Source organism: Lynx rufus, unplaced genomic scaffold, assembly GCF_022079265.1.
Source record: "Lynx rufus isolate CCGP_SWC_20201006 ecotype Redwood Valley unplaced genomic scaffold, mLynRuf1.p SCAF_39, whole genome shotgun sequence".
Taxonomy (NCBI): Eukaryota; Metazoa; Chordata; class Mammalia; order Carnivora; family Felidae; genus Lynx; species Lynx rufus.
In genome coordinates, this window is record NW_025814855.1 from 45,579 (window position 1) to 65,917 (window position 20,339).

The window sequence follows — 20,339 nt, forward strand, 5'->3', positions numbered from 1 at the left end:
GACCGGTGATTGTCCAAACAAGGGCAGGTGGCCTTGGCGGGGGTGGGGGTCATGTATTTTCATTTGTCCCGGTTAATAGGCCGGGTGAGTGCTTCCCTCCAGGGGAAGCTGCCAGATGCTTGCCAGGTGGCCCGACCACTTACACTCACGTTGGCACTCAGCTTCCGCTGCTCGGTCCTGCCCAGTGCGCATGCCCATCCGTTTTGGGGCTGAATCCCGAGGAGATGCTCCTGGCATTTCCCAAATGTATATGGTGACAGAAGATTTCACATTTCTGGTGGAGGAACCACACCAGCCTGGAAGGCCCTGCAGATAGGTGGAGATGAGTCCCCAGACACATGGGCACAGGGTTCTGATCCAGATTAGCTGGAAGTCCCATGTGCGGGCTGATCCCCACTTTGGGGAGCGCCCGGAGAAGCTGTCCTTGCAGCCGGCCCTGCCTGCATCCACCTGGCCTCGTCTTACCTGCTGGAGAGGATCTGCAAGGCCATCGATGCCTCGGCAGGGTTCTGTTGGGTGGAGACTGGGCATGAACTCCTTGGATCACTTTTGTTTCCAAGACAAAGTGTGAGAAGCAGGATTTAAATGATGGGTTATTGTTGGCTTCATTGCTCACGTTTTCATGTTCTTCCTTCTCTAATCCAAACAGAATTGAGATTTGAACTTATTTAGGAGATCTGAACATAGACCCTGTTTGAAATTAGAAGCCATATCTAGAACCACCCCACCCACCTAACAGCACACTCATGGAAGACAAGGGACCTGGAGGGTGTCACATCCAGATGGAAGAGAGGTGGGAAACTGCCCACCGACCCTGAGGATTGTGGAGGCCACCTGCAGGCAGGAGGGGATCTGGCCAGGCAGCTGTGTCCTGGGGTGGTCGGGGGTTGGGCTTTGGACAGTCGACCTCTCCCTGGGCTCCCACAGTTCCCCAGGTGGGCTCTGTGGCCCATGGGACTCCTGAGGCTCCCACTGAAGGGGCCGTGCAGCTGTACCTGCTTCTCTTGGGACACCTGCTCAAGTAGTGTCCATGTGACAAGCTGGACTGTGAGGGTACCCAGCAGAGAGACCACATGGGGGATAGAGACAGAGACAGAGACTGAGAGAGAGAAACAGAGACAGGGCCTGACCTGCGCACAGCAGGTTGTTCAGACGCCACATTCCAGCCTCGGCAGCCCAAGTCTTGGCCGCAAGCACTGATGGGCCCTGGGCTGGATCACTGAGGAGTATGGTGACTGCCCCTGCTGACCAGGGATTTGCGTTGCATCTCAGAGGGCTGCTGGGGCCACTGCAAAGAGAATCATCTCGGGCTGTTGGGGGTCCAGGGCCCTGTTGGAGCAAAGGGAGCAGATCCATCGCCTGGCCCTCCACCCTCAGGACACCCTCCCAACATCTAGAAGCTTCTCTGGGGAGGACAAGGCTGGCGAGAGAGCCACAGGGATGTATGCTGCCAAGGGCAGCTGAGGTTGAACCACGGAACTAGACTTTGCTGGGGTCACCTACCACTGCATCCAAAACACAGAAATGCCCAGATGGAAGCTACAGCATGTATCGTTTTGCACGATTCTGTGCTTGGTAAGTGGGTCCCTGCTGACTTCCCTGGGCCCCGGCAGGCCTGAGTGGGGAGCCAGGGGCTCCACACACGTAAGACTCGACTTCTGCCTGTTCGGCAGACTCCACGCGTGAGCGAGACCACGCAGCCTTTTCCTTGTGTGTCTGGCTTATTTCACTCAGCATAACGTCCTCCACATCTGCCTGTTCTTTTTTACAGCTGAGCGATATTCCTTCATAAAGGCATCACTCGCTGCATGGACACTTAACCTGTTTCCATGACGGGCCATTGGGAACAATGCTGCCATGAACGTGGGGGTGCGGAGATCTCTTCCAGACAGTGATTGCCTTCCCTTCGGGTAAATCCCCAGGAGTGGAATTATGAACCATGGGGTGGTTCTATTTTTAACTTTTTGAGGACCCTTCATAGTGTTCTCCACAGTGACTACACCAGTTTGCATTCCCACCAGGAGGGTTCCTTCCTGTCCACATCCTCGTCAATACTTGTTATTTGAAAATAATGATGATTTCGACAGTGCCCTCATTGCCAGTAAACAGCCAGGATGCTCCCAGGGAGCCGGGCAGTCTTTTGGCCTGGGAGGAAACAGCCAGAATGTCCTGAGATTCATTGAGTGTGGCGAGGCTCTCCTGGCCACCCACTTCCCCCACCGCCACCCCCGAGCTGAACTGCTGGCTTATAGGAATACTTGGCAGGAAGTTAGGGACAGGGGATGGAAGGCAGACAGAAAGAGATGAGAGGCTCGGAAACAGGGAAGATGCTGGAGAGCAGGTGCTGTGTGGGGTAGGGAGGCCAGGCTGGAAACGGGTCCCTGCCACCTGTGCTGCTCTGAGCAGGCGGGTTCAAGAGGTACTGTCACCGTCCGTCGGGTGGAAGCGATGGCTTCCCAGCCACCGTGAACCTTTATGGGCAGAGGGGCCGTTAGACATGTTGGTGTGTCTCAGGAGGGCTAACCCTAACCTGATCGAGGCCCTGAAACTGCAGATTCTGTGACTGTTTGTAATGATTCGTGCCCACAGCCTTTTAGTGTCCATAGGTGTTTCCTCTGTCCACACTCACAGTAGCAATCCCGTGAGCATCAGGTCTGACGGTCCCAAGCACGTAAAGGGACGCGGCTTCTTCCAAGTTTCACCGGCTCTTCCATTTCTCTGGTTGTTTCACAGACACCAGGAGAAGGGAGGACGGGCGCGGAGCAGGGGCACCGCTGAGGGCAGAGCAGCACCTGCCTGGAGGTCCCACAGCCGCACACAGCCGCGTGGAAGAACCATCTTGTCACTCATGCAGACCTTCCCTCCAGGGAGGGCATTACAGGACAACAAATCAGAAGTTCCATTCTTGGGCTTTCTTCTGAGGTAAACCTCCAGCAATGTAGGATCCGAATCCAGAAAGATCCTGAGGGAAACTCTCCTCTTCATGTTCCAAGTTGGATTAGAGCTTCCCTGGCTCCAGTCTTGTCGTGCAGCCTCTCAGGGTGTCAGTGGCACCTGCTGTAGGCCTAGACACCCGTTCTTCCTTCCTGGGAGGTGGTGCCAGTGCACCGGGTCTCCCCAGGAGGGCTCAGCCTCATCTCTTCCTTGCAACTTGCAGTGTCCTGTGACAGGGGCAAGGGGGTGCAAGATCTCCAATCCAGGGTCACCAACAGACCGGGTGGGGGCACTTGATGCCGACAGAATCCAAAGGCAGAGATGTGAGTGGAAATGACACAAGGAAGTAATTCATTTCAGTGATGACAGCAGGAAGACAAGAGACCAACATCTCAGAGACTATATCCCAGGAGCTGAAAATACATCCTGGCTTATGTTAGGAAAATGTTAGACAGAGGCCCCCGGCTGCATGCAGGGGAACTGAAGATGGATGGGTGCACGCAGGGGGGCAGGTGTGTGCGTGAAGGGGAAAAGTGAGTACGTGCAGGGGGGCCAGTGGATGTGTTCAAGGACGCAGGGGCAGGTGGGTGCATGCAGGGAGTGGGAGGGAGCATGTGGGGCAACAGATGGGTGGGTTCAGGGGGGCAGAGGTGCATGCAGGGACATGTGGGTGTGGAGAGAGGGGCAGCGGGGTAGGGCTGTGCATGAGAGAGGTAGGTGGGTGCATGTGGGGACCATGTGGGTGTGCACAGGGAGGTGAAAGTGGTTGGGTGCATGTAAGAGGGCAGGTGGGTGCGTGCAGGGGGAGTGAAGGTGGGTGAGTGGGTGCAGGGGGGAAGATGGGTACAGGAAGGGGGCATTGGGGTGAATGGATACACGCAGGGGACACACGGGTGCATGCAGAAGGGCTGGGGGTCAGGTGGGTGCATGTATTTTGGCAGGTGGGTGCAGGCACAGGGGCTGGTGAATGTGTGAAGGGAGGCAGTGGGGCAGGTGGGTGTATGCTGGGTGGTACTGGGCACACAACTGTGCAGGGGGGCAGGGGGGCAAATATCTGTGTGCAGATGTACAGGAAGAGGGGTGGATGTGCTCAGGGGGGCAGGTGGGTGAGTGGGTACATGCAGGTGGAGTGAAGGCAGATGAGTGCGTGCAGTGGGGCAGGGGGCAGGTGGGTGTGTGTAGAGGGGCAGGTGGGTGCATGCAGGGTGCAGGTGGGTACATGCAGGGGGCCAGGTGGATGCATGCATGGGGGTGGATCATGCAGGTGGGTGGGGTGCAGGGGGCCACGTGGTGTTCGGGGCTCAGTTCTTCCGGTACAAACCCAACTGAATGGTGCCAGCAGGAATAAAGTGCTTCCTGGAAAGAAAAGCCTCGGTGTCATGACTCCCTGTGAGAATCCTGCTACAATAAGGGTGTCGCCCTTTTAGAACAGAAGAACGACTAAATCTCAAGAAACTCTTACCAAAAGAGAAGACACACACTTAAATCCTCATAACAACCATACCCTCACTTACTATGCTTTCCTGATAACAACACTAAACTGGCCTTCCCACCACCCAAAATGTTTTGGTCTTTAGCTGAAGATAGCATTTAAGGTGAGGACTGGGCCACATCGGGGAGTTACTCCGTTTTCCTGGGTATCTGCCATATACAGGACATATGCAAGTTAACTTCTGTTTGTTTTTCTCCTGTTAGTCTATTCAGCAATAAAAGTAAATGAACCATCACCCCATACAAAGACATGGATGAACCTTACCTGTATCCTTCTAAGTGAAAGACTCCTGTCTGAAAAGGCTACATACTATGTGATCCCATTCATAGGGGATTCTAGAAAAGGCAAAACTAGAGATGATAAAAGGATCAAGTGGTAGGGGTTTGAAGTATTCCATGGTATTTGAGTGATTTATACCTGCCACTATGCATTTGTCAAAACCCAAGCATTTTTACATCCAAAAGAGTAAATCATAATCCTCTAAAATAAAGTTATTTAGGATGTGGGAGTGTCACAGGATGGTGTAGGGGCCAAGGGTAGGTCACCCCAAATGTGCCACTTTGGCATATTGATTACATTTTTTTTTAATTTTCAAATTTATTCATATTTGAGAGAGACTGAGCAGAGGAGAGGCAGAGAGAAAGGAAGACACAGAATCTGAAGCAGGCTCCAGGCTCTGAACTGTCAGCACAGAGCCCGACATAAGCCTTGAACTCGGGAATGGCGAGAAGTCAGACACTTAACCGATAACCTTGCTGGATAGAGTACTCTTGGTTGCAGGGTAGTGGGGGGGCGGGGGGGGGGGGACGGGGGTTCTTCAGCATCTTGAATACATCATGCCACTCCCTTCTGGCCTACAAAGTTTCTGCTGAAAAATCAGCTGATAGCCTTATTGATTTCCCTTGCAGATAACTGTTTTCTTTTCTCTTGCTGCCTTTAGAATTCTCTATCATTTTTTGCCATTTTAATACTATGTGTCTTGGTGTGGACCTCCTTGGGTTGATTTTGTTGGAGGCCCTCTGGGGGCGCCTGGGTGGCGCAGTCGGTTAAGTGTCCGACTTCAGCCAGGTCACGATCTCGCGGTCCGTGAGTTCGAGCCCCGCATCAGGCTCTGGGCTGATGGCTCGGAGCCTGGAGCCTGTTTCCAATTCTGTGTCTCCCTCTCTCTCTGCCCCTCCCCCGTTCATGCTCTGTCTCTCTCTGTCCCCAAAATAAAAAAAAAAAAAAAAAAAAAAACGTTGTTGGAGGCCCTCTGTATGTCTTGGATCTGGATTTCTGTTTCCTTCCCCAGATTCAGGAAGTTTTCAGCTATTATTTCTTCAAATATATTTTCTGCCCTCTTTTATCTCTTCTTCTGGGATCCCTATAATGTGCATGTTATGACGCTTGATGGTGTCACTGAGTTCCCTTAATCCATTTTCATTCTTCATTATTCTTTTTTCTCTCTCCTGTTCAGCTTGATTACTTTCCACTACTCTGCCCTCCAGGTTGCTGATCCATTCTTCTGCTTCCTCTAGTCTACTATTTATTCCCTCTAGTATATTTTTAATTTCAGTTATTGAGCTCTTCATCTCTGATTGGTTCTTTTTTTCTATCTCTTTGTTGAGGGTCTCATTGAGGTCCTCTACTCTCTTCTCCAGTCCAGTATCTTTATGGCCATTACTTTTTTTTTTAATGTTTATTTTTGAGAGAGAGAGAGACAGCGTGAGCAGGGGAGGGGCAGTGAGAGAGAGGGAGACACAGAATCCGAAGTAGGCTCCTGGCTCTGAGCTATCACCACAGAGCCCGATGCAGGGCTCAAACCCACGAACTGCAAGATCATGACCTATGCCAAAGTCAGACGCTCAACCAACTGAGCCACCCAGGCGTCCATCTTTATGAGCATTACTTTAATTTCTCTATTGGGCATATTACTTATCTCCATTTCACCTAGCTCTCCTGCTGGGATTTTGTCCTGTTCTTTTATTTGAGACATATTCCTCTGTCCCTTCATTTTTACTAACTCTCTGTGTCTGTTTCTATGTGTTAGGAAAGTTAGGCATGTGCCCTGCTCTTAAAAGTATTGGCCTTATGAAGAAGAGGTCCTGTGGGGCCCTGCAGTGCAATTATCCCTGTTCACCAGAACCTGGTGCTTCAGGGGTATCTATGTGTTGCATGTGTCCTACTGTTGTGGCTGAGCCACTTTTTCCTTCAGTCTGGTCATCTGCAAGGGCTCCCTTTGCCTGTTGTGGGCAGGGTTTGGTCTCTGTGTTGTTAGTGAGCCAGTCTGGAGCCACCTTAGGCTAGACTTGAGTCAGACCAGGCACTTGCTAGAGCTGCAGTAGCACAAAACTGCAGGGCATGCTATCTGTCCTGTTCCCTGAGAAGGGGACATTGCCTACTGTCAGGTCGGATGTCTGCCCCCAGCCCACTGCTGGGGCTGCAATCTGACTAGTCTGTGTGGTTATCTTCCCCTCTCCCCAGTTCAGAAGTCACTTTGGAGTGGTGCTGGCTCCTGTCAGGGCCATTTGCACACTGCCAGGCTTGTGGCCCTGCTTTGAATGGACTCCTGATGAGGGCAGGTCCACAGTAGAACATGGGGGTGGGGTGCACAGTGTTAGCAAGGTCTATGCCTGTCTGCTGGAGACACTTTTGAAAGTTCCCGCCATCAGGCTGGAGGGGACAGGTCTGCATGGAGGTGGGGTGCACAGTGCCAGCAAAGTCCACACAGTGCTGCTGCAGGAGGGGACCTGCAGCTATCCGGGAAAACTGCCTAGGCTGAGATAGAGGGGGTGGATCCACAGAAGAGCATAGGGGATAGGGCACACCGTTGACAAGCTAGGTGGAGAGGGTTCATGCTATGCTGGTTCCCTCAGGTGTCCGTGTATCTAGGCTGGGGGGCAGGGGAAGGAAATGGTGCTTGACAGTTCTTTTGTTGTTGAAGTCTCCCAAAGATCTCGGCCCCTCCAGCATATCTCTGTGATTGGTAAGCAAACCTCCCTCCCTAATAAACTAGGCATTTTTCAAACTGCTGTTTCTATGCTGTATCTCAGTGGACCTGTTTGTTGCGCTCTCTCTTTAAGGGCAAGTACTCAGTTTCCTCTCACCCTCCACCTTTCCTAGAGACAAAACCACTGTTTGTTTTTTTTTTTCAATGTTTATTTATTTTTTTGGGACAGAGAGAGACAGAGCATGAACGGGGGAGGGGCAGAGAGAGAGGGAGACACAGAATCGGAAACAGGCTCCAGGCTCTGAGCCATCAGCCCAGAGCCCGACGCGGGGCTCGAACTCACGGACCGCGAGATCGTGACCTGGCTGAAGTCGGACGCTTAACCGACTGCGCCACCCAGGCGCCCCCAAAACCACTGTTTTTTAAAGTCCCAGATGTTAAGCCCAACTGATTGTAAGAACTCACGAAATTAGGACCCTCTGGTTTTCAAAGCCAAATGTTATGGGAATTCAACTCTCCTGTGTGGGTTCCCCAAGCCTAGGGTGCCTATTGTGAGGGTCAGTTTCTCTCCCTTCTCTGTGCCTGCCCACAGTGTCCCTTCCTCCTGCAGACAGTCTCACAGGTCAGTTTGGCTCCCAAACACATCTCCACCCCTCTTACCCTCTTCAGTGTGGCCTCTTCTCTACACTTAGCTGTGGAGAGCCTGTCCTGCCAGTATTTGGGTCATTTTCTGGGTTATTTACACTGATGTGGGTGTTAGCTGTTGCATCCATGGGATGAGGTGAGCTTAGAATCCTCCTACTCCACCATCTTCCCCAGAAGTTGAGCTATTGTCATTTTTATAAAGGACTTTTAAAAGTGTACCTACAGGAGCATCTGGGTGGCTCAGTCGGTTAAGCATCCGACTCTTGATTTCAGCTTCGGTCATGATTTCACAGTTCGTGACATCGAGCCCTGCTTCAGGCTCTGGTCTGACAGTGTGGTACCTGCTTGGGATTCTCTCTCTCCATCCTTCTCTGCCCCTCCCCCTGCTCTCACTCTCTCTCGAAATAATAAACTTTAAACAAAAATAAAAACAAAAGTGTACATATAAGTAATTTGTGGTCCGCTACTTTAATTTTTTTAATATTTATTTGAGAGAGAGAGAGAGAGAGAGAGAGAGCATGAGCAGGGGAGGGGCAGGGAGAGAGGGAGACACAGAATCCAAAGCAGGCTCCAGGCTCTGAGCTGTCAGCACAGAGCCCAATGCGGGGCATGAATCCACAGACCACGAGATCATGAGCCAAAGTCAGATGCTTTACCAACTGAGCCACCCAAGCGTCCCTGTGGCCTGTGGTCTGTTACTTTAACCTAACATAAAAGTGGACATCTAATTAGGCCACATTATTTTCAACATTTCTATGAAATAGAATGTTACAACCATTGGACATTTGGGTTATTTCTGAGTTTTCTCTGTGAAATGAAGTACTTTAAAGCAACATCTGTGCAGCCAGTCTGCTTTTGGTTTGTACTTTATCAGTGATATAACCTTTGGCAATTACATCAATATCATCATCTATAGGAGGAAGATAATGGTGTGACCTACCTCTGAAGGTAGTGGTGTGAATTAATTACACATTATGTGCTAGAAAATGTGTCTAGCCCATAGAAAGCATTTAACTAATATAAACTATTCTAAGTGTGGATTTTAATAACATAATAATGAACATCAGCAGGCATTAAGTTCTGATTTATTACCCCAATCTCATGATTGCCATATTAATTCCCAGCACAGTACTCAAGAGACTTTTTAATGGTTTGTATCTCCCAGACTGGAGGCTTCACAAAGAGGACACTTAGGGTAAGAACTCATCCTTACTCAGCAAGAACTATCTCCCAGACATCTAGGTGAATGAGGCCTGAGAGTGTCAGGGTGAGGGGGCACGGGGGGGGCGGTGCAGAAGGCAAACAAGGATAGAGATCTGGGTCAAGTGACAAATACCTCTTGGATATTAGTGACAGACAGAAAGGCTGCCAGCATTCAGAGTCACTCCTGTGTAGATAAGACTACCATACCTACAGGAAAGAGATTTCTGACATGGGATGCCCAGCCAGCTCAGGGAAGAAATTTGGGGAATACAGTAAATGTGGCAACAAATGAAGTGCCTGCTCAGCCCCCACCCCCTTTTTTTTTTTTTTTTTTTGGACACTGCAGAACTCAAAATGGAAAGAAACCATGTATATGCAGTAAACATGGAAAAGCCTTTAGCCAGGGAACCATTCTCCTTTTGAAACATGACATAATTCATGCTCAAAAAGATCCTAATAAATGTGGGAAAGTCCCTCATCAGAAAACATTCTTTATTCAAGAACATAGTTGGTACCAGAAGGAAGTTTTTCTAATGCAATGAATGTGGGAAATTTCTCTCTTCACAATGTCTTCTCCTGTACCCATTTTCAACTCTCACTGCCTCACTCACCCTCTTGCAGGAAGCCTTCTGTGGTAGATGCCTTTCCATGCCTCCTGAATACCTGCACTCCCTCAAACATTGATGTTTCCCTGCATTCCTCTAGGCAAGGATGCCTGCTGATTCATGGCATGGTCCAAGAGCCCAACATGAGCAGCTGAAAGAAGGGTTGGGCAGGCACCTACTCACTTGCCTCCAGATCTGGCTGAAGATGGACATCCTCACTTTGATGGACTTTATGGGAACTTCCTCTATCTTCAGGCCCTCCTCCGAGGCCCACACTACCTTCCTATAGGCTCACAAGTTCCACAGAGTTCTCTCTTCTGGCTGGATATCTGAAGGAAAGAAGAAAGGACACTGGGGGAGTGGGAGCTCATAGCAAAAGCCAAGTCCAGGGATCCCTGGAGCCAAGATCTGCTCACCCTTTCCATGAGCCACCTGCCCTATTCATTGTACCTCTAGCCATCTGAGTCTCCTCCCGGAAAGCCATGCTCCATCTCTAGCTGGATGCCACATTCCAGGGACAGGCTCCTCCTCACTGAAGCTAGGAGTTGAGCCTCTCCTGCCTGTCCCAACACCATATTCATCCCTTGCCTGGTCCTATTACCCATGTGTCTCCTCCCAGATACTGGCTATGGCCACTCTCCTCCTGTCCCTCCTAGCTCTAACCCACAGATACGTCCTGATGAAACAAACTCTAGACAGAACCTAATATACACAGTCAAATAAAAACAGTTCTTTATTGAACACATTTACGCTGAAGTCAACCAACCCCTGACCGCAGATAAAGCCCATTTGGTGATCAGTACAACAATGCAAAGAAAGCGAGGCAGAGGCTCAGGTTCCAGGTTCCTCATGTGAGAAGTTTCTGATTCACAGAGAGGAGGGCTGCAGAGAACTTCATCAGCATCTGGTCATTAATTACAGCAGAAACTGAGATGACACTTGGAGGAACAGGGGAAACTGGGAGGCTCTGCAGGGACATTTGTTGGTCCCACACTTGACTTTTACATACGCACTACCTGTTGTCCCTGCCTGCCAGTGACAGACAGGACCCTTGAGAGTTCCCTCAGGGACCATTCCTCAGGTGAGACCTCCTTGATGGAAACCGAAGCCTCTGAAAACATCGTGAACTGTCTCCTCATGAAAAACTGCCCAATCGTTCCCAGTTTGTTGCCTAATCAATAAAACTGCCCATCTTTGATGGAAAGGATCACACACAGGATGTTTCTGAGCTCAGCCTTCCCTGTCTAAATCCAGGACGGAAATTCTGCCAGTGTCGCCAATACCAGGACCAGAAAGTGCTTTGACAGAGTCCAACTTCACTTTCTTAAATGGCAGTGACAGAGTCTTGAGGGAAGCAACAAGGCTCTCCTGGACGCCTGAGTCTCCACATTCTCAAAACCCAGAGTCTTTGCCACAGACACGTACACATGTGTCATGCAGGATTCACGTACATGGGCGTCCCCACAGCCCAGAGGGCATACACCACTCTTGGCACCTCCAGCAAGGGGACAGTGAGGCCACCGTGTTCATTCTCAGACCTCTGAGTACCTATTCTTACGCTCTGCAGCAGCTCCTCCAGATCCTCTTCTGTCTCCAGCCTGCCGAGTGCTCCACTGGACAGTGAGGACACTGATAGATCTACTTTGATGTCACAAACAAATATCACCTCATAAGGTGAGCTCCAGATGCTCCAGTTAAACAGTCTGTTCTTTGGGCCACCTGGTGGCTTAGTCAGTGGAACATGCGACTCTTGATCTCAGGGTTGTGGGTTCGAGCCACACACTGGGTATACACATTACTTAAAATAAAATCTTTAAAAATGAAAAATAAAACAAAACAACAAAAAACATTCTGTTCTTCATCACTTGGACAAAGTGCAGCCCCAGGATCCAAGTGCTGGTCCCCTCTGTGTGAACCAGGCACAAGCATGCTCTCCATGTGTCGGTGGCCCTTCTCTAGGCTGCCTGGGCTCTGGCTCAGATGGTGCTTTCTGGTCATAATTGTTAAGCCACTCCATGTGCCTTTAAATACACCATTCACCTCATTTGCAAAGTATCTTCCATTCCCAGACTGGAGAACAGCAGGGGCCCCATAGATGCAGAAGATGTCTGGCAGACATCTGGCCACGTCCGCACCACTACTGCTGGTCAGAGGCCTCAACTGGACAAATTTGGTTGTGTGTCCCTGGTAGACCATGATGAATTTGAATTGTCCGTTGGCCTGCGACTGCATGTCAATAAGGTCCACCTGGCACTGGCTCCTGGTCTCCACAAACATCAGTCTTCAACATACCTTTCTTCAGAGGATGCAACTCCTGCTGACAGGATTTGCATATAGCTTCAAGTATAGGAGTATGGCTTCCCGTGTCACATTCTTATATCTCTTTAGCTCTGCCAGCATCCTAGGCTTCCCTCCATGCCCAATGCTAACATGGGCCTCATGCAGCACATCATACATGTTCTTGTTTTTAATACAGTAGCAAAAGCTCATGTTGCCTCTGACAGGGGGATCACTAGCATTTCCTCGTTCCCAATACAGATAACAAATCACTTCAGGCAGCGGAGCAAGAGGGTAGACTTCCTCTTTTGTAGTTTGGTATGTTTCACTTGTTCAATGATCTCACTGTACTTGTCACTTGTGAAATACATGGAATTATCTTCTCTCTTTTTAGACAGCAAAAGGTCAAAACAATGATAACACTGTTTGGCATCACACCCAAGATCCTCCCCGGATGCAGTTGGGAGCTGTGATAACAGTGGGGAGCAATACCAGGTGGAAAGTCATGCAGGCACAGTTTACCAAAAACGCTCAGCCAGGTCTCCCTGCCTGGGCAGTTGGGCACTCACTGACCAGCAGGCTTGGACTCCTAAATGGAAATGGGCCACATGGCCCACACCCCATGGCAAACTAACAGCAAGTGACTCTTCCCTTATCTGATTAACATATCCAAAAATGGTGTTTAAAATCAATCTTTCATCTGACTCTGATTGTTGTTGTTGTTGTTGTTGTTGTTCATCTGACTCTGATTCTACATTGAGTGGTGCAGACACCCAAATGGGAGTAGCTGACCGGCAACCCTGGGATCTCAAGATACACCCACAGTAGCCACTCCCAGGAGAAGCCAGAGCTCTGGGTGTCCAAGATGGCCCAAGTTTTGGGATAGAAGAATTTCCTGCTCAGGTGTGATAGGTCCAGCCAGCAGGTAGTACTCATTTCATGTATGTAATATGAGCTGGAGTCTGGACATACGCCCGCCAGGTGTGCACAGGTGTGTACAGAAGGCAGATGGGAGATGTGTGGGCATCTAGGCTTGACAGCAAAACCTTCAGGCCAAATTTAAACAATAACCAGTCCTCTAGAGCAGCCCTCCATCTCCCTACTCCTGTGGAAAGAAGGTAGTCTTGAGTAAAGACCTTCTGCAGCAGGAACCCATAGCTGGAGACAGACCACTCACCTGAGGGCCTGTATGTCCAGCAATAAGGCCAACCGACTCCCCAAAATCCGCATCCTTACCCAAACAGGTCACATCCCCAAAGGTCACCTTCTGCAGAGCAATGGGTGGCCCCCAGCATTCCCTTGTGGGATCCACGGCCTTTTCTCCAAATGCCACCACTGTCTGGAATGAGCCATGTCCACAGGGAGAAGAAAGTCAAAAGGGCATGGCAGGTATCAAATGGAAACCGGTAAAGAGAGGAGTGCAAGGCAGAGAGACCAGGGGAGGAGACAAGAAGAAAGGAAGAATTAGCATCCAGTTCTGGCCAAGGGACGCCTGCAGCCATGAGGATGCCCCTTGCTGGGGGCTTGGAGATCTGGTGAGTATTCTACCTCTCTAGCTCACCCACCAGTCTCTCCTCTCTCTCCCCAACCAATCAGATGGGGCACAGCATCATTTCAGAGAACAGGACAGGGTGACAATTAGCATCCAATTGCTAATCAGTTCCTCGTTGGACAGGTCTGCCCCAGGGCTCTAAAGCAACTCAACCACAGCTGCCTCTGCCACCTCTCTGAAACCTGCAACATGTGTCAGTGCCAGGATGTCCTGCCAGATCTGTAGTAGAGTTTCCACATGCAGCCTGCTGGCCTCCCGCTTGACGCACTGAGGCCACAGCTTTCTCCACCCCCTACTCAGCGTCGCTGGTGCGACCTCCTCCCAGGACTCAGAGATGTTGTAGACAGCATCAAGGATGCTGTATACTCGCCAGAAGTCAAAGACCACAGACTGCTGGTCCCTGCCTCCCACCCTCAACGCCAACAGGCAGAAGACCCTCCATAAGCAGCAGGCCTTGAAGGTGGCAACAATGCCCTGGTTCTTGGGCTGGATGAGGGCCGTCGTGTTCTTGGGCAAGTACTCCACACACACATGGTCGGAGAGGTTGTCCAGGTTCCCAGGGTGGCCAGGGACACTGTCCAAGACAAGCAGTGATGGGCACAGAACCTCTCCACAACTGGGCAGAAGAAGTGCACAAACCACTCCTGGAAGATGCTCATGGTCACCCAGGCTTTCTTGTGTGAGCGCCACACCACAGGCAGGTTGGGCTTGGAGAAGCCCTTGAGGGTGTGAGAGTTCTCTGAGGGATACACCAGCAGCAACTTCAATGAGATCGCCAGCCGCACTGCCACTGAGTAGCAGCGTCAGGATATCTCAGGCAGCTTTGCAGCCAGGGGCTGATTTCTCCTCCAGGGAAAGGAACGTCCTGTCAGGCAGTCGCTTCCAGAAAAGCCCAGTCTCATCCACGTTGAACACCTACCATGGTGTGCAGCCACCCTCCTGGATCACTCTCTGAAGCAGGGCAGGGTACCTGCACACAGCTGCAGCCGTTGTGCCCATGGCCTCGCAGCCCCCAGCCTCACCACCCACCCCAAGGCATGCAGGCTTTGGCATGCCTTAAAACACGCGAACCACCCACAACTGCCCCGAAGGTCTCCAGTTGGGCACCCGCGCCCTGCTCCCACTTGAGGTCCTCGAACAGGCTGCAAGCCTTCTCCTGGACAAGCATGATGTTGATGGGCACACTGAGCTCATTCTGGTCATTGATCCACACGCTTAGCTTCCACTCCATATTCTCCATCACCAGGCTGCAGCTGTGCGTCAATTTGGTGGCCGCCTGCAGTGTGGCCACCTGGGAACTGGCTCGGATCTTCTCCTTGTTGTCACGAATGGTGGCCATGGTGGAGGTGGAGAGCCCCAGCGCATTCCTGATTCTGCTGAGCTCCTCTCCGGCTTCAAAGGGCCACAACACCTCAAGCTTATCCTGCAGGTTGATAGCCCTGTGGTCCCACTTGGCGCATGGGCACTGGCTTGTGCTGGGCGGCCTCTTCAAAGAGATCTTCAGCCCAGAAATGGTAGAGGAGGCTCTGTCTGCATCACTCTCTCCAGACACAGCTAAAGAATAAGTGTGTTCCCACCCTGTGACTGCTGATTTCAGTGCCACTGCCACCCTGGCCCTGACCCTCTGTAAAATGGGAAGAAAATTTTACTAGTGGGAAGTGCAGACAAGTTTGGATAAAACCTGCTAAAGACCATTGATAAATCTCTTTCATTTGGCCACAGAGCAATGGATGAACTCTGGTCCCATAGACTAAATTAACTTACCCTCAGTAATGGAGCAAGCTTCTGAAAACCCATTACCACTTTACAACAATGCCTCCCAATGGGCACACTGTTCCAAATCACCCACTTCAACCCACCTCCTGAAGGATCCAGTGTGACACAATACATAACACACTGATGTCAGACCAAACACAGAAATCAGAAAGTAATGGGGGAGAGGTGGGGGGGCGCTCAGCACATTGTAGCAGGGCACAAAAATTTACAACAACTGTACATAAAACTGAACTCTGAGCTTCCAGGCATCCAAGGAGGAAAACAAAAAGCTGTCCTGCTAGAATAAACACATTTCATGGCTCTGAGCTTGCAGAGACCGTGAACAACGTAATTAAGGATATCAAAATGCATGGTTTTTGTTCTGTTGTTGTTTTGTTTTGCTAGAGGGAATAGCTAACCTTTGAACAACAAACAGGTTTGGGGCACCAACCCCCCTCCAAGCAGTTGAAAATCCACTTATAACTTCTGACTCCCCAAAAACTTGATCACTAATTAACTACTGTTGACGGGAAGTTTTACCAACAGCACAAGCAGTCAATTAACACATATTTTGTATATGTATTAGACACTGTATTCTTACAATAAAGCTAGAAAAAATGTTATTAAAAACACAAAGAAAATATTTACTGTAGTATACTCTATTTATAAAATAAAACCCACCTATAAGTGGACTCAGGCAGTTCAAGCCCATTCTATTTAAGGGTCAACTATACATGGGCATGGTAAAATGACCCAGACAGGCTACTGTGGAATCAGGCAAGGGGCCTAGAGGCAGTAGGGAAACTCATTTCCCTAGTAGCCTTCCACAACAAGGCCGACCAGTTTCTTTCAGGAACAGCATCTCTCACAGTTGAGCTTTGCACTACTGACTTGGACTGGAGTTTCACAGTGAAGCATCCTGGCTATTCCCAAGAGCTACCAGCATGTCAGTGACTCACAGAAAGTCTGTTGAGCCCAGCTTGGGTACATGTGGACAGGGCAACTGTAGGAGTTCTCAGGTTTTGCAGCCTCTCAGGAAGCTCCAGGAATGACAGTCAGGGGTGGGGAAGGCCAGGGTGTGGCCCACTCACCTGGCAGGAGACCCTGGGCATGCTCCTTGGCTGATCTGCTCTCCTTCCCATGTGGGCTCAGTCCATGTCTGTGAGCAACACCCTCTCTCCTCCTGGAGAAGCCCCTGGGTTACCGCTAGGACCACAAACACACAAGTACCCTGTGACACAGAAGCAAGCTTTGGTCCCTATCTCATGGGGCAGAGCCATCCCTGGGGAGACTGTACAATGCCCAAGGACCAGAAGGTCCCTCCACTTCAAGGCAAGCCTGACCAAGGAATGGAAGGCCAGCTATTTGTCACAAAACACCTCAGCTCCCTTTCCTGCCCAAAAGAGACAACCATGCAGGGCTACCATGAGGACTGAAGGTGAAACAGCCCTCCACAGTGCTCAGCACCAAAGCAGGGGATCCAAGGACATCCATGTGCTGAAAAGCCATAAGGGCAGAGGAGGCAAAGAGGAGTGGCAGCTAGGACAGGTGTGAGTGTCCTGGGGTGGGCAAGATAAATGACTCCTAAAAAGCCACTAAAAGGAAAGGGTCAAGCTGCTTCTGACACTGGAAGGGTCCCCAACGGGAGATGGAGTGAAAAAGCAGGTGCAGAGCATTAATGGGGCTTTCTTTAGAAGTGTCTATATACCTACACACACACACACACACACACACACACACACACACGTGTGTGTGTGTGTGTATGCTGCATATGTGTATTTAAAACAAGGGAGGAAGGACACACAAAGGTTAACAGTGGCCATCTCCAAAGAGGCAGATCAGGTGTGAGGCTTGACCTTTATATATTTTGTTAAGATTTGAATTACTTTATAATGCATATATGTTACATTGTTAGATTTAAAACATAATGGGAGGATAAACTGATAACGATCAGCATATTGCCTTCTATCTCTTTGCAACAAAAACTATGACTAAATTAATAAGAGAAAACTCACTTTGGGGAAGTCAGGCAAAGACAAGTGGTGGACAGTGAAATGGAGAGGAGAAGCCTGCTAGGGTGGGGACCCAAGAGAAGCAAAGCCAAGATCAAAGCCAACCTAGGAGGCACAGCCAAGGCACCCCAGACACAGGAGAAGAATCTCAACCCCCATTACAGGCCGATGCAGTCAGTCCTGCCCAAAGATATGTCCTCTGGACCTACCAAATGCTGTTTTAAACCAGAAACTGGTGGGGCACATAGCTGGCTCAGTGGGAGGAGCATGCAACTCTTGATCTCAGGGTGGTGAGTTCGAGCCCCATGTGGGGGGTAGAGATAACTTGAAAATAAAATATTAAAACAAAAATTTTTTAATAAAAAATAAATTATGTGGGAATGCAAGCTGGTGCGGCCACTCTGGAAAACAGTATGGAAGTTCCTCAAAAAACTAAAAATAGAACTACCCTACGACCCAGCAATTGCACTACTAGGCATTTATCTACGAGATACAGGTGTGCTGTTTCGAAGGGACACATGCACCCCCATGTTTATAGCAGCACTATCAATAATAGCCAAAGTATGGAAAGAGTCCAAATGTCCATCGATGGATGAATGGATAAAGAAGATGTGGTGTATGTATGTATATATATATATACACATGTATATATATACATATATATGTATATATATTATATATGTATATATATGTACATATGTATATATATGTATGTATGTGTGTGTATATATATACATATATATATATATATACACACACACATATACACACACAATGAAGTATTACTCAGCAATCAAAAAGAATGAAATCTTGCCATTTGCAACTACGTGGATGGAACTGGAGGGTATTATGCTAAGTGAAATTAGTCAGAGAAAGACAAAAATCACATGACTTCACTCATATGAGGACTTTAAGAGGCAAAACAGATGAACATAAGGGCAGGGAAACAAAAATAATATAAAAACAGGGAGGGGGACAAAACAGAAGAGACTCATAAATATGGAGAACAAACTGAGGGTTACAGGAGGGATTCTGGGAGGGAGGATGGGCTAAATGGGTAAGGGGCACTAAGGAATCTACTCCTGAAATCATTGTTGCACTATATGCTAACTAATTTGGATGTAAATTTTAAAAAATAAAAAAATAAAATAAAATAAATAAAAAATAAATTACGAACTGGCGCCAACAATAAAAACCTAGATTTGGGCTTTCCTGATGGCAATGTTTAGCCATACCCAAAAGCAGCAGAGACCAGGCAACCCCATCTGGTCCCAGACTTACTCCTGTGTCTTTGGGTTTGGGCACTGGAGACCTGAGACTTCAAGACAAGCACCTACTCCACTATTCAGACAGTATAAGCCTGGGGAGACTCCACACTCACAACCAGAAGCTGAAGGAGGCTGCAGGGCAGGCTCCAGGGCCAAGCCTGGGGGTGAGGGGAGGTGGGGGGAGGCTGAGCACAGCTGCTGAAGTGACCCTCCATGGTCTGGGGTAAGGGAAGGCTGTGGGGGTGGGGAGTGGTCACCAAGATGTGGCATCTTTGACTTTGGAAGACTCACAGCTTCACAGCTCACCTGAGCTCCACCTGTGAAGAGTTTGGCTGACTCTGCCAGGTCTCCAGACCACTGGTCCTCGGGATGAGACTGGGCCAGCACTGAGGGGAGAGGAAAGTGTTAGTGCCCTCAGCCCCACCCTAAGGACACAGAGGTCAGGCACCCAGGCAGTCAACATGTACCCAGATGCTGGCCCGGGACTCTGAGCTGAATGAGAACAAGGACTGCAATCCAAATCACACAGAACACCCTGCCCTGGCCAACATGCACCTCCTCCTTTGGTCCACATACACATACATACCTTAAGAGTACATCCAAGGCCCCTGAAACCCAAATCACTGAAACACCAAGGAAACAGTCACGAGAGCCTTCCTTTGGCTGCAGCCAGATGTTCAGGAAAGGGTTGACTCAGGAGGCCTGGGTTGTCCAAACCTTGCACATTCCAAAAGTTTGGCCCTTGACCTGCTCCTGAAAGGTAACCTCTTAAGCCCTTGGAATATTCTGCCTCTTAAAGGTATCTCTGTTTACCTAAGGACTTAGGCCAAACCAGATAGTTCATGCTAACAATGTGACTTACAGTGGTGACCCTGGTCCACATTGTACCAACCTGATCTCTGGGAGGAGTTGAGACTGAGTAACTATGGTTAGTATACTCCATACCTATGTAACTGAACCCTCAATAAAAACCCTGGATGCCACAACTCGGGTAAGCATCCCTGGCTGCTACACTGTCACATATCATTGCTGTGAGAATTAAGCATTGTCCACATAACTACCCTGGGAAAGGTCATGTGGAAACTTATGCCCACTATCTCCCAGACTATGCACCTTTTTCCATTGCTGAGTTTAATATGTATCTTTTTGCTATAATAAACTATAATCACGAGTATAACAGCCTTGTTGAATTCTGAGACTCCTTCCAGCATATCATTAAGACTAAAAGTGGTCTTGGGGACCCACACACATACCTTGACATTGACAGCCAAGGAAATAGTTTGAGACATTTGGCTTCTGGAATCCCTGACAGCATCACAACAATCATCTCCAAGGCCACCCAGAGAAAGCAAGGGCCAGCCCCTCTACCCTCTCTCACGTGGGGGCATTGGAGGGGCCAGCAATAAGCCAAGACCAGGTAAGGGCATGGAGCAAAGGCAGGAATCTTCATGTAAATGTGAACTATGGCAAACTTGAAACTGTGTTATTTCAAGGATGAATGGATGTAACCATGCACATCCCACAAGATCCACATGAGTACCAGGCCTGAGTCCATTTAGTGACCTACTAGTAGGCTGCTATTCCAACATCCACAATGTTATGATGCAAAATCTTTCTTCTTTTTAAGTTTTTTTTCTTAGTAATCTCTACACCCAATGTGGGGCTCA

At 49.4% G+C, this 20,339-nt stretch overlaps 1 long non-coding RNA gene across 1 annotated transcript; it reads right to left on the reverse strand.

Moving 5' to 3' along the window:
* Positions 1-10,518: 10,518 nt before the first annotated feature.
* On the reverse strand, positions 10,519-20,339 carry LOC124522756 (uncharacterized). The gene is made up of 3 exons (XR_006964836.1): positions 18,979-20,339; positions 16,484-16,598; positions 10,519-13,424 (listed from the first exon to the last, which is right to left on the reverse strand). It is a non-coding gene; the product is annotated as an uncharacterized LOC124522756 (long non-coding RNA).